The following is a 13645-nucleotide window of genomic DNA, read 5'->3' as shown; positions in this document are numbered from 1 at the left end:
TAAAGATGCTGGAGTCTGTTTCAGGAATGTATGGTTCATGGTTATGGTTATGTGCCCAGTTTGTTAGAGGAGAAGCAGGGGATGAGGCTTTTCAGCCTTTGTTTTCCTTCCTCTCCCCTGAATTTGTTACATCCCTATTAGAATATGTTCAGTTTCCCCTGAATGTTAAAGAGACCATCTTTCTGCTGTTTAATCTAGTAAGCTTTCTTTATACAGTCTGCAGCTTCTATAGGATAAGAGCTGAGATTTCTAGAGGGGCTGATGAGACTCCTGACTTAGGAGTAGAGCCAAGCGTGAGGAATCCTGAGTGGTGTGGGAAATGGGAGGATATGGGCTATAGGTTTCTCTCTTTTTCGGTCCCTGGTGGATTTCAATGGGACCGGAGAGTGCTAACATGTAGCTATCTCTCAGAAACCCATATTTCATCAGCTGAGAAAGACCGGAGGCCACGCTTGACGATTTCCACACAAGTTTATTTCATGCAAAAGGGGGTCAGGCAGGATTCTCTCAGAACAAAAGGCAGACACTTATATTTATAGGTTCAGGAAGGATCCAACTACAACCAATAGAAGTTTATACAAAGAACAGAAACTGACCAATTGAACATCCTAATTTCTAACCAATTATCTTCCGAAGTGTTAGGAGAGTGACCAAATTCCTAAGGCATCTGGCTCAGCCTTGGTATCTAGGATATCTTATCTATTACAACAAATTCCAAAGGCCAGAGGAAGATGGCTTTGGAGAAATTGTATCTTCCACAATTCCTCTCTCTGTATTTACTAAAAAGACGCTTTTTGTAACTTTCTTGAAGCATTGAGCAAAGCATGCAAACATAACTAACACAACAACAACTACAATCAAAATCCACAAAATTCCCTTGACCAAAGATGCAGCCCATCCCGTCAGTCCCTATTGACCAAAAAGGCCATGGACCCAGTCGAGGGTGGTTTCCTTTTTCACGTCCTTTACGAGTTCATGCAGCTTCTGGATGTTGGCGTGGATGGATGTGGAGCGGGATGAGAGGTTGAAACAGCACATCCCTTCAAAGTCTTGGCAGCCATGTTCATGGGCAAGTAGCAGGAAGTTGATTGCAGCACGGTAGAGAGGCATGTCTTGTGGTTTCTTCATCTTTCAAGAGGTCACTCAGGGCAGCAGATGTAGCGTTGGCCTGCTTACTAAGCCAGCACCCCAAATGATCAATTTCGCCAAGGGCTTTTGCTGCTGCTACCCAGGGTAGAAACAGGGAGACAGCAACTCTTTTGGGTTTGTTCCAATTGTACAATTTAGGGTCGCAACTTTCGTCATATCCAGTGTAGGATCTTTTTTCGCGTTTGGATTCACTATCTTTTCTCCAATTGTGCAACAGAGTGATGTTTGGGGTGAGAGTAGAAAGCCTGCCAAGGCTACAGGGTCCTCCCTGAAGGTGGGAGGGAATTCCGGCCCAAACTCGATCACCACAGATAAGAAACATTCCTCTGGGCAAGGTTTTGGGGTGGAGAGAAGATTCTGAAAGTGTGTGGGCAGTGTAATTGCACCAATCTGGGGAAATGTAAGCTTTGTTGATGGGGGAGATATCTTTTCGGTATGTGTTTTTTGTCAAATCCAAATCGGCAAAATTTTGTCTTGGGCGTCTAAAGTAAAATTTGACACAAAATGTTGCCCTGGAGGACCCCAGCAAATCCAATTCTTGGGGCTCCTCCTGCGCATTTGGCAGCATTTTTGTCCACACATCCCAATTGTCCACTGGACTGGGTCTCTTACTTGTGATGCGAAGGAGTTCTGAGTTATAAACTGGCCAATCATCTGCTACCAAAGGAATTCCTACTAAACAGGTGGAAAGTGGGTTATCAAGGTTGCCCATGGATAAACACAGATTATCTTGTTTTAGCGTCTTTGCTAAAGTCACCTAGAAATTTTGGTTGGGCTGTGGGGCGATCCAACCGCAGGCATGTGGTGCAGTGAGAAGCATCCAGGCAGCAGTGAGGGCAACACCAATGGAGATGCTTTTCATCTTTGGACAAGGGTGTGGCTTCTGATGGGAACACAAGCAAAATTTGTTAACTTTTTAAGTTGGGAGAGGAGGAATAGGGTTTTTATCGTCCCTATCTCCCCCCCCTCTTTTTGACTTAACTCTAAGGAAAGGGGAGCAGGTATAGGGTTAGGGGTTTGCTAAGGGTAATAAAGAGGGAGCAATGGGTTTTTCAGCAGGGTTAACAGCATCTAAACATCTGTTCTGTTGCCAGGTTTAGCCTGGCCTACGATTTGGCTGAAACAGCAGAAGGTTGTTTAACTTTCTGTTTCGTTTGCTGTCGTGTGACAGGACGGTTGATTTTCTGTTGTGTGGGAGCTTTGCGATGTCTCCTTCTCCAGGCCGAGCTGGTCTGGTTTTGAGGAGGTTTGGTGTTTGACTCAGGAGAACTTTTGTTGGAATTTTTTGATGTGATTTTTGCAGTACCTAGGTATGGTTTTACATTTTTCCCTGGGAACCACCTGGGGCCTGAAGGTAGGGACACACATGCGTATCCCCGTCCCCAGGTGATCAATTGAAAAGGTCCAGAAACTTGGTGTGTTTCTGGGTCTTTTACCAACACTGGTGGTTTTTCTGTGAGCTTAGCTTGGGTTGAGTTTGCAAAGTGTCGGAGGATAGGAGGATCAGGTTCCGACGCTGAGCAATTGAGGAAGTTGATGACATAGAGAACTTTGCAGAGGCTTTCAACCGGAGACAAAATTATGGTGTCTCTGTGCTGCTGGTTGAGGACTCTTTTGAGAGTTTGGTGGGTTCTTTCTACAATGGATTGTCCTGTGGAGTTTTCTGGAATTCCCCTAGTGTGTTCAATTCCCCATTCATTGAGGAACCTTTTTAGATCTTGGGATTTGTAAGCGGGCCCATTATCAGTTTTTATCTTTTTTGGAACCCCTAGAGTAGCAAATGCAAGGAGGAAATGCTTGATAACATGAGTGGCCTTTTCCCCTGCATGAGCTGATGCAAAAATTACTCCTGAAAATGTATCAACTGACACGTGCACATATTTTGACTTTCCAAAGGATGGGAAATGGGTAACATCAGTCTGCCACAGTTGGCAGCTGTTCAAGCTTCGGGGATTGAGTCCTGTACCCATAGAAGGTATCTGGTAATTTTGGCAGTTTGGGCATGTTGCCACAATAGCTTTTGCCTGATATTTTGAGATTTTGAACATCCTGATGAGAACAGGTACATTTTGGTGAAAGAATGCATGTGACAGCTTTGCCTGAGCAAAGATGTCAGGAACATTTGCAGATTGAGCTGGCATGGCCAGTGCATCCGCTTTCCGGTTTCCTTCTGTGATGAAACCGGGGAGATCCGTGTGTGATCTCACATGCATAATATGGTAGGGTTGTTTCCTGCTAGAAAACAATTGAGTTAATTCAGAAATCAATTGGTATAATTTGGGATTGGAAACTTCTTTGATGAAAGCATGTTTTGCCCTCATGGCTATACCAGCAACATAGGCAGAATCTGTGACCAGATTAAAGGGTTCATCTTTGAATTTCTCAAAGGCTCTGACAACAGCTGCTAGCTCAGCAATTTGTGGGGACCCGTCTACTATTTGGACATCAGATTCCCATTTTTGGGTTTTGGGGTCTTTCCAGGTCATTACTGATTTGTGAGAGGAACCTGAGCCATCTGTGAAAACTGTCAAAGCTTTGAGGGGTGCTCTGCTTTGGACTAACTTTGGGACTAAATGAAAAACTGTATTTCGATTGAAAAGTTTGTGTTTTGGTAAATGGATGGAAATTTGACCTGTGTAACTATCTAAAGCGAATTGGAGACTTTCATTGGTTTGGAGCAAGTGCTCCAGATCTCCAGTGGTGAGTGGCAGATAAATGCAGGTGAACTCACACCCCGCAAGGGAGCGAAGGCGAGTTCTGGCTTTTCTGATCAGTTGTGCCATGATTTCTTGAAATGTGGTGATTGTCTTTGTGGGTTGGTTGCTTGTGAAAACCCATTCAAGGATCAACAGAGGGTCTGTGAGTTGAGAGTCCCATTGAAAAATCAGTCCATGGCAACGAGGGGCCTTTCCCAGGATGGCAAACTGGAAAGGCAGGCTGGGCTCGTAGCGATGAACTTGACGTGAGGACAGGGCTTCTTGGACTTTGGTGATGGCTTCTCTGGCTTCAGGGGTAATGGTGCGTGGAGAGTCCAGGTCGTCGTCACCACGGAGGAGGTTGAAGAGGGGAACGAGGTCTTCAGTTGTGATTCCCAGAAGGGGACGTATCCAGTTGATGGATCCGCACAGGCTGTGTAGGTCTCTCAGGGTTTTTGGGTCATCTTGAATGGAGAGTTGCTGGGGAACGATGGTTCTTTCTCGAATCTGGAGTCCAAGGTATTTCCACAGGCTGGTGTATTGTACTGCTCTTCCAAAGCTCAGAGTCCTGGTTTCTCTTCACCAGGCTCTTTGAGATCACTAACTCAACCAGGGCATGGTTGCTACATCCCAGTCTGCCTCCAGTATTAATTTCTCTGATGAGAAATCTGCATTGGTGAGCACCAGGTCCAGTAATGTTTGTTTTCTGGTTGCTTTGTCTAAATATAAATGGTCTTATCAGTCTTAACAACTTAAGACAGAACAATTTTACTACTGCCCTTTTTGTAGTCCATCTGACACCATATATTGTGACAGACTTTCATGCCTGTAAAGCAATATAGTGATTAATTGGTTGTACCACATAAGGCTATTATCTGAAAGAAAGCAAATGAAGAAAACAATACCTGGTCGATGCAGAAGTAAACCAATATAATGAAATGAACTTTCAAATCACATCACTGTGTTTACTTTTCTACTTTCTATTTTTCCCCTTTTTATACCTTTGTAATTCAAAGTAATTCAAAGAAGGTAACAATCTTCTCTTAATCCCTTCACTGTTGTGGTGGGTTTACCCCAGTCAGCAAACACCCACCCTACCTCTCACTCACTCCCCTCTCCTGAGGGAAAAAAGAAGTAGAAGGAAGGAAAAAAGATTAGTGGATCGAGTTAAGGACACTTTAATGTGTAAAGCAAAAGCTACCTGGGCAAGGAAAGCAAAAAGAGCAATTCATTCCCTACTTCCCAACAGCAGGCAAACATCCAGCCACTTCCTGGGAAGTGCTACAAGACCACTGCTTCAACTGAACCACATCTGCCATGGCAGGAGGACTGTAGCCACCATTTAATGGGACTGCTACCACCACCCTGCCTGACGGGTGTCGCCCTGATGGGGTGACAGGTTGTGCTCTGACTTTGTGTCTTAGTTTGGAGGAAAGGTGTCTGCTAAGAAAGGCAGGAGCCTCTCTTTGAAATGGAGAATGTAAATCTCCTCCCTTCAAATTATTATAATTTTGAAATCAAGCAGCTCTCAGGCAAAGATATGGGAATTAGGAATAACAGTTCTTTACTAGGGAAATTAAAATAGAAATATAGTACTACAAAGAAACAAACTCCAAACCCTGACAAAGTCAGAGTACAACCTGACACCCCGTCAGGTAGGGTGTTGGTAGCAGTTTGATTAAATAGTGGCTGCAGTCTTCTTGCTGTGACAGATGTGGTTTAGTTGAAGCAGTGCTCCTGTAGAAGGTGCAGTTTCCTTTCAGAGGTCTAGTAGTGACGTGGAGAAATCTCATTTTTTTCTAGAGTCCAGTAGAGAAAGGTCTACTCAGTGTCCTAGAATTTCAGCTTTTATCTAGGTAAGAAAGGCTTGGCTCTCCCCCCTGGCTAGAGCAACTCTCAATGGGATAAAGTAATTTTATCAGTCACATAGTGGGACTCAATGGGCTATTAGCAGAAGATAACTCCCTGGAGGAAGGATGGGGGGAGTGCAAAGATAAAGAACAATGCCCTACTGGTTTCAATATATGGCCCATTAGCAGAGTATCTCCCACAGAGATAAAGATCACTGCCCCACCTGGTCGCAACAGATAGTGATAGAATACATACTTTGATCACATCCTGTATTGTAACCCAAGACAATTTATCAGTGTTTGGGGTTTGTTTCAGCTGCGGTTCAGCTCGCAGCTCACACTTCTGGGTTGGCAAATTTCCGAACTTTGTCCATATATATGAGGCGCTCCGGAATATAAGGTGCACTTCCGGGTTCAGACCAAAATTTTAGTCAAAAGGGTGCGCCTTATAGTCGTGAAATTACTGTATGTGTTTCCCAAGCGTGAGTTTTCGGGCTTACTGGAGCAAGATGACAGTGGCAGCCAAGGCCTTCAGGCACCTTGGATAGCCTTGGGAAACATTGTCTAGCTGTTTGGAAAAGAAGGCTACAGCCTTCTGTTGGTTTCTGAGGTGTTGTGCTAGTACCCCCAAAGCCAAATCCAGTCTTTCATATGTAAAAAGTTTAAAAGGCTTAGTCAAGTCTGGCAGTCCCAGTGCTGGAGTTGACATCAGTGAGTGTTTTAGCTGTTTAAAAGCCGCTCTATTGTGTTCAGTCTATGTAATAATTATTTTCTCAGTTGCTTTTAATGCTCTATATAGGAGTTTTACCAGCAGTCTATAATTTGCTATTGACAAACGGCACTAATTACCTATTCACAGGAAGGTTTGTATTTCTCTCGCTGTATGGGGCTCTGGGAGTTGACAAATGGCTTCTTTTCATTCTTTGTTGAGCTGTTGGTGTATACGGAAGATTTCAAGCCTCAAGTAAACTACTTGGGCAACAAAGTTTTGAAGGAACTTAGGAATAAATAGAATATTTATCATCTTTGGAAGGAGAGTCAAGTGTCTCAGGAAGTATTTAAGGTAGCTGCTAGGGCATGTAGGAAAAAAATTAGGGAGGCCAAAGCCCAGTATGAACTTAAAATGGCGACTTCTGTAAAGGATAATAAAAAATGTTTCCACAAATATGTTAATGGTAAAAGGGAAGGATGAGACCAACCTTTGTTCTTTATTGGATGAGGGAGGGAACTTAGTAACTGCAGATGAGGAGAAGGCGGAAGTACTTAATGCCTTCTTTGCCTCAGTCTTTAGTGGGAAGACGGTTTGTCCTCAGGGCAACTGTCCTCCTGGATTGGCAGATGGTGTTAGGGACCAGAATGGTCCTCTTGTTATCGAAGAGGAGGCAGTTAGAGAACTGCTGAGATGCTTGGATATTCATAAATCCATGGGACCAGATGGGATCCATCCCAGGGTGATGAGGGAGCAGGCAGATGAACTTACAAAGCCGCACTCCATCATTTACCAACAGTCCTGGCTCACTGGTGAGGTTGACCAATGTGACACCCATTTATAAAAAGGGTGGGAAGGAGGATCCTAGTAATTATAGGACAGTTAGCCTGACCTCACTACCTGGTAAGGTAATGAAGCAGTTTATACTAAGTGCCGTCATGCAGAATTTACAGGTGTTGAGGGGGGCTTTACTCTTTCTCCTCTGTGGAGAATATTTCCCATTATCATGCTAAGGAAGTCTACTGGGCGGTTCCCTCAGTTTTTGATTGCTCAAGACAAAAGGGATGAGTGGGGGCTGTCTCCCTCCCTCAATCGCTGGCAGGGTTTGGAGGGTCTGAGTGGTTGGGTTTTTTTGGTTTTTTTCCTCCTTGGGACACTCCCCGGTCCGAATGCAGAGGAGAGAGGTTTCTCTGCGGTCGGATTTGCCCTGCACCCTGCACTGCTACAGCCTCCTGCCTCTGAGACCACTGCTGAGAACCGCGACCCAAACGGTGAGCGGGGAGTCTTCTTTCACCCTTCTCCCACCTGGGACACGGCCCTGCCGCCTACGCCTCCCTGCTCCTGCCTGCTGCCACCGAGGCTGCAAGGGCCCTGCCCTGGTCCTCACTAGGACCGTGCGGAGGAGAAGAGCATCTGCAACTGGAAAAGGGACTGGGACTGAGTTTTTTTGTTCTGTTTTGTCGCTGATTTTCATAGCTGATGTTGTTCTTGTTTGTCTTGTAGATATATCAGTAAAGAACTGTTATTCCTAAACCCATACCTTTGCCTGAGAGCCCCTTAATTTCCAAATTATAATAAATTGGAGGGAGGGGATTTTCACTCTCCAAACCAGGACAACAGGATGGCCAGGGTATCAGACCCAGTCAGCATGGGTTTAGGAGGGGTAGGTCGCGTTTGACCAACCTGGTCTCATTTTATGACCAGGTGACCTGCCTGGTGGATGCGGGAAAGGCTGTGGATGTCTATTTGGACTTCAGCAATGCCTTTGACACTGTCTCCCACAGCATGCTCCTGGAAAAGCTGGCAGCCCACTGGCACTGTATGTCATAACTCCCATGGCCAGTGAGTATGGACTGCTCCAGTTATACCAGTTGTGAGCTCCTGATGCAGCTTGCAACCACATGACAGCACACCAGCCCTCCTGCCCTGGAAGACATCTAGGACAGATAGAACTTAAAGTCATGGACTAAATGAACTCAACAGATATCTTGGAGGGATAGCTAATGACTATGGCAATGATACCTGTGCTTGTGTATATTTATATATATGTGTAGGTATATAGTTGGAAGGTGTAGGATCTGGGCATGAATAGATGGTGTGAAATAAGGGGTGGATAATGCCCTGGTTTTGACCAGGACAGGGTCATTTTTTTTGCAGTAGCCAGGAGGGGATGTGGCAAGGATCCTGAGGTTATTCTATATCACCTCAGGTCATTTCTGGGGGCAGGGTCAAAAGGAGTCACCATCTTTTTCTGGGTAGCAGGGGTTCCTTGGGATCAAGTAAACATGATGTGGGGAGAGCCGATTGGTATTTGTTTAATGTTGCGGGCTTTCCATGTACAGTAATTTCATGATTACAAGCTGCACGGAGTATAAGCCGCATTTCCGGTGTGTCGGCAACGTTGATGTCTTTGTCAATAAAAAAGCCACACCCAATTATTAGCCGCACTTTCGTTCGCGGCGAACTTTCACAAAGTCGTCATTTAGTAACAGAATCGCGGGATCGCCGGGGCTTACTGGCAGGTGCCGACCTTGGAAACATTATTTCCAAGTGAAAAAAGACAGACCATAGCTGCGGCAGCGTACCCTGCAAGTTTTATTTACAAGCCGAAAAAGACACGAACAATAGTGTGGTCATTTTTTGAGCATTCCCAATGGATCCGCGTTGCCTTTAAACAGCTGCTCAGCTGCGCGGGCACGGTCCGGCCCAGCCCGGCCCCTCCACTGATCCGCGCGAGCACAGCCTGTCCTGGTCCGGCCCGGCCCAGCCTGGCCCTTCCCCTCCCCTCCCCTCCCCTGATCAGCGCGAGCATGGCCCGGTCTGGCCCCTCCCCTTATCCGGGCGAGCACGGCCAGCCACGCAGCCGCACAAGACTGAAAACACTTAAAAAAGTACAGAGAAATATCACACACTTTTATCAAACTGCCGAGGTAACTCACCAAGGTAACTCACCATGATAATACTCCCCGCCTCTCAGTAACGCCGTCATCCACAGGCAGGCAATAAGCTGTTCTCTGATTGGTTCATCGTTGGAACAACAGGAAACCATGGATTTCAAACCATTTTTGCTTGGGACAGGACCGGCACGGTACCAGGTAAGGGCAGATATCACATTTTTGTTAATATATTAGCCGCCCCGGAGTACTAGCCGCACTTCCAGGTTTCCACCAAAACTTTGGTCAAAATGGTGCGGCTTGTAATCATGAAATTACTGTAAATAGTTTCTTTGTCTTGTACCTTTTGTTATTAATATTGTTGCTGTTACTGTTTGTTTCTTATCTCATTGCTGTTTCCAGTAAATTGTTCTTATCTCAACCCGTGTTCATTGCCTTTTGTGCTTCCAACTGGAAAGGGAGGGGAGTGATGAGTGGCTTGGTTTTAGCGGGAGTACTAAATTGGAGAATACCATTCCTAAACCATGACAATGGCTATATGCTGTTTAGGAAAGACAGACCAGGAAGGTGAGGTGGTGGAGTTGCCCTTTATGGAAGAAAGCACCATAAATGTATGGAGCTCTGTCTAGTGGAGGATGATGAGCAGTCAAGAGTTTATGGGTTAGGATTAAAGGGCAGACTAGCAAGGGTGACACTCTTGAGGGTGTTTGTTACAGACCACCTGATCAGGAGGAGGAAGTGGATGAGGCCTTTTAGACAGCTTGAAGCGTCTCATAGTCACAGGCCCTGGTTCTTGCAGGGGATTTCCAACACCCTGACATCTGCTGGAAGAGCAACACTGTAAGGCACAAACTGTCCAGAAGGTTCTTGGAAAGCATTGACAATGACTTTCTGATACAGGTGGTGGAAGAACCAACAAGGAAAGATTTACTGTTTGACCTTATGCTAACAAACAAGGAAGGTCTGGTTGGAGATGTGAAGGTTGGGGGTAGCCTTGTCTACAGTGACCATGAGATTGTGGAATTCAGTATCCCGTGATGAGGAAGCAGGACAATGATTAAGACTGCAACCCTGGACTTCAGGAAAATGAACTTTGGCCTCTTGAGGACCTTCTTAGAAGAATTCCCTGGAAATGTGTCCTAGAGGGAAGAGGGGTCCAAGAGAGCTGTTCAATATTCAAGGATCACTTCATCCTGCTACAAGGCTCAAGAACAGCACATCCTCATGGGCAAGAAAGCGAGCAAAAGGGGCAGGAGACCTGCATGGATGAAGAAGGAGCTCCTTTCAAAACTCAGACATAAGCAGGAGACACATGTGAGGTGGAAGCAGGGACAGGCCACCTAGGATAAATATAGTGATGGTGTCAGAGTATGCAGAAATACAAAGGGGAAGGTCAAGGTCCATTTGGAATTAAATCTGGCTAAGTATGTCAAGGATAGCAAGAAGGGCTTCTTCAAATACATTAGTAACAAAAGGAATACTAAGGAATATGTGGGCCTGCAACTGAATGGAACAGGGACCCTTGCAACACGGGTTACAGAGAAGGCAGAGTTACTGAACAACTTCTTTGCTTCAGTCTTCACTGCTAAGGCAATGTCAGGAATCCCTGACCCAGGAGACCAGGGAGAAGGTCTGGAGAAAAGAAAGACTTTCCGTTGGTTGAGGAGGATTGAGTTAGAAACCATTTAGCCAAACCTGACATCCACAAGTCCATGGGCCCTAATGGGATGCACCCACGAGTGCTGAAGGAACTGTTGGACATCTTTGCTAGGCCACTCTCAATCATCCTTGAAAGGTCATGGCAGTCAGGAGAGGTGCCTGGGGGCTGGAAGAAAGCAAATATCTCTCCAGTCTTCAAAAAGGACAAGAAGGAAGGCCCAGAAAACTACAGGTCAGTCAGCCTCGCCCCAATTCCTGGAAATGTGATGGATCAGCTCATCCTGGAGGCCATCTTTAACCATCTGGAAGACAAGAAATTGATCAGTAGTCAGCATGTATTTACCAAAGAAAAATCATGCTTAACCAAGCTGATTACCTTCTATGATGGTACAACTGAGTGAAAACAAAAAGTTCACTCTTTAGAATTTTTTAAAGTGCTCTGTTTTTTGTCACTGTTATGTTATTATTTAGATAGGCTAGTCCACAAATGTGAGAAACAACAATTATTTTACACCATTCTCTGAGTTAGTTACATGAATAAAAGCATTTTAACATGACATAGTCTCTATTTTACTATTTTGCTAAGACCTATGATATATTTTTCACACTACTATTTATATAAACTATATGTTGCATACATAAACTGATAGATTATATTATGCCAACAAGCAGTTAAAAGGAATTATAAATTGCACCATATCATAATGCTTGTGATTAATAGCAACATGCAAAAGCTAATACATAAATGCGAAAGCCAACATATTGTCATTTATAACAACTGGCTTGACAGAATGGGGAAGAGTAGTGGATATTGCCTTCCTGGGCTTCAAAAAGACTTTTGATGCTGTCTCCCTTGATATCCTCATAGGCAAGTTCAGTAAGTACAGGTTGGATGAGTGAATGACGAGGTAGATTGAGAACTGATTGAACGGCAGGTCTCAGAGAGTTGTAGTCAGTGGCACAGGGTCTAGTTGGAGGCCTGTAATTAGCAGTGTCCCCCAAGGGTTGATACTAGTTCCAATATTGTTTTACTTGTTCATCAGTGACTTGGATGAAGGTGTTAAGTAAACTTCCCTGTCTGACCATCCAGGAGCTATTCTGGCAGTCACACTTGTACCACCTGAGCTGGGACCAAAACCCCTTCATAGTTACACACAGCACAGACAAGGTTTCTTTACTGGCTCAACCCCAGGTTTCCCAGAGCAGTCTCAGATGTCTTGATCCTTAAAATAATTTAATCATGGTACTATAACAAAATAACAGCCCAAGCTGGTGCCTCCAAGGAGGGACCCCAAACAAAGGAAACCCATGGCTTTTATACCCTTATAGTCCATGTGTGTCACAGTACAGCTAGTCTGTAGCTGGGGAAATAATTTGGCCATAAATAAGAAACCAAATTCAGCTAGCCTGGTTTGATAAACAGGTCCCTGGGTGAACAAGAATAGGTTGGATTCAAACCTACAGAGGGACCCTCAGCCAATCTCAATCAGCCCTAAATGCATATGTATAATTTGCCAGGGAGCTGGGTGGTGTTAAGACTTCAACCAATCACATGTGTGAGCATGGGAAATTTGAAACTCCTATAAAAGGAGGTGCTGAACAATAAACAAGGCTTTTTGTCACAAGGATCTCTGAGAGTAATGTTGTCTCTGTCTCTGATCAATGACCCCATCTAACACATGTGCACCACAGTTTGGGGTCTCTTTGCTGAATCATTGGCTCCTGCCTGTCTCTGAGAGTTGAGTCACCTAGCCCGAAAAGGTCCCTGTGCTCTTTGTTATGCACCGGTCGGTGCCAGTTCACAGCCTCTTGCCTTGGGCTCCCCCACCCAGAGCTCAATCTGCAGCTCGAACTGCAGCTGGACACCAATCTACTTGCACTAGATATATTCCTCAACAAAAGGACAGAGTGCCTACTCAGAAAATTTGCTGACAATACAAAACTGGGAGTGGCTGATACCACAGAGGGCTGTGTTGCCATTTAGAAGGACCTCAACAGGTTGGAGAGGTGGGCAGAGTGGAACTTTTTGAAGTTCAACAAAGCCAAGTGCAGGGTCCTGCACCTGGGAAGGAACAACCCCGTGCACCAGTACAGGCTGGGGGTGACCTGCTGGAAAGGAGCTCTGCAGAGAAGGACCCAAGAGTCCTGGTGGATGACAAGCTGTCCATGAGCCAGCAGTGTGTCCATGTGGCCAAGAAGGCCAATGGTATCCTGAGGTGCATTAGGAAGAGCAGTGCCAGCAGGCTGAGGGAGGTGATCCTGTCCCTCTACTCAGCCCTGGTGAGGCTTCACCTGGAGTACCGTGTCCAGTTCTGGGCTCCCCAGGACAAGAGAGACATGAAGCTCCTGGAGGGCATCCAGCAGAAGGCTATGAAAATGATTAGGGGACTGGAGCACCTCACTTATGAGGAAAGGCTGAGGGAGCTGGGCCTGTTCAGACTGGAGAAGACTGATAGGGGACCATATCAATGTATATAAGTATCTGATGGTGTCAAGAGGATGGAGCCAGGCTCTTCTTGGTGGTGCCAAACAGGAGGAGAGGCAAGGATCATCTAGTCTAACTGCCTCACCAATTCAGAGCTGATCAAAAGTTAAAACATGCTGTTAAGGGCATTGTCCAAATGCCTCAAACACTGGCAGGCTTGGGGCATTGGCCACCTCTCTAGGAAGCCTCTTCCAGTGTTTGAC

At 45.5% G+C, this 13645-nt stretch overlaps 1 pseudogene; it reads left to right on the top strand.

Moving 5' to 3' along the window:
- Window positions 1-4100: 4100 nt before the first annotated feature.
- Window positions 4101-13435, top strand: LOC117005052 (annotated as a pseudogene).
- The last annotated feature ends 210 nt before the right edge of the window (window positions 13436-13645 follow it).

The sequence above is a fragment of the Catharus ustulatus genome, chromosome W, assembly GCF_009819885.2.
Source record: "Catharus ustulatus isolate bCatUst1 chromosome W, bCatUst1.pri.v2, whole genome shotgun sequence".
NCBI lineage: Eukaryota > Metazoa > Chordata > Aves > Passeriformes > Turdidae > Catharus > Catharus ustulatus.
This window is presented reverse-complemented; position numbering and strand designations above follow the sequence as displayed.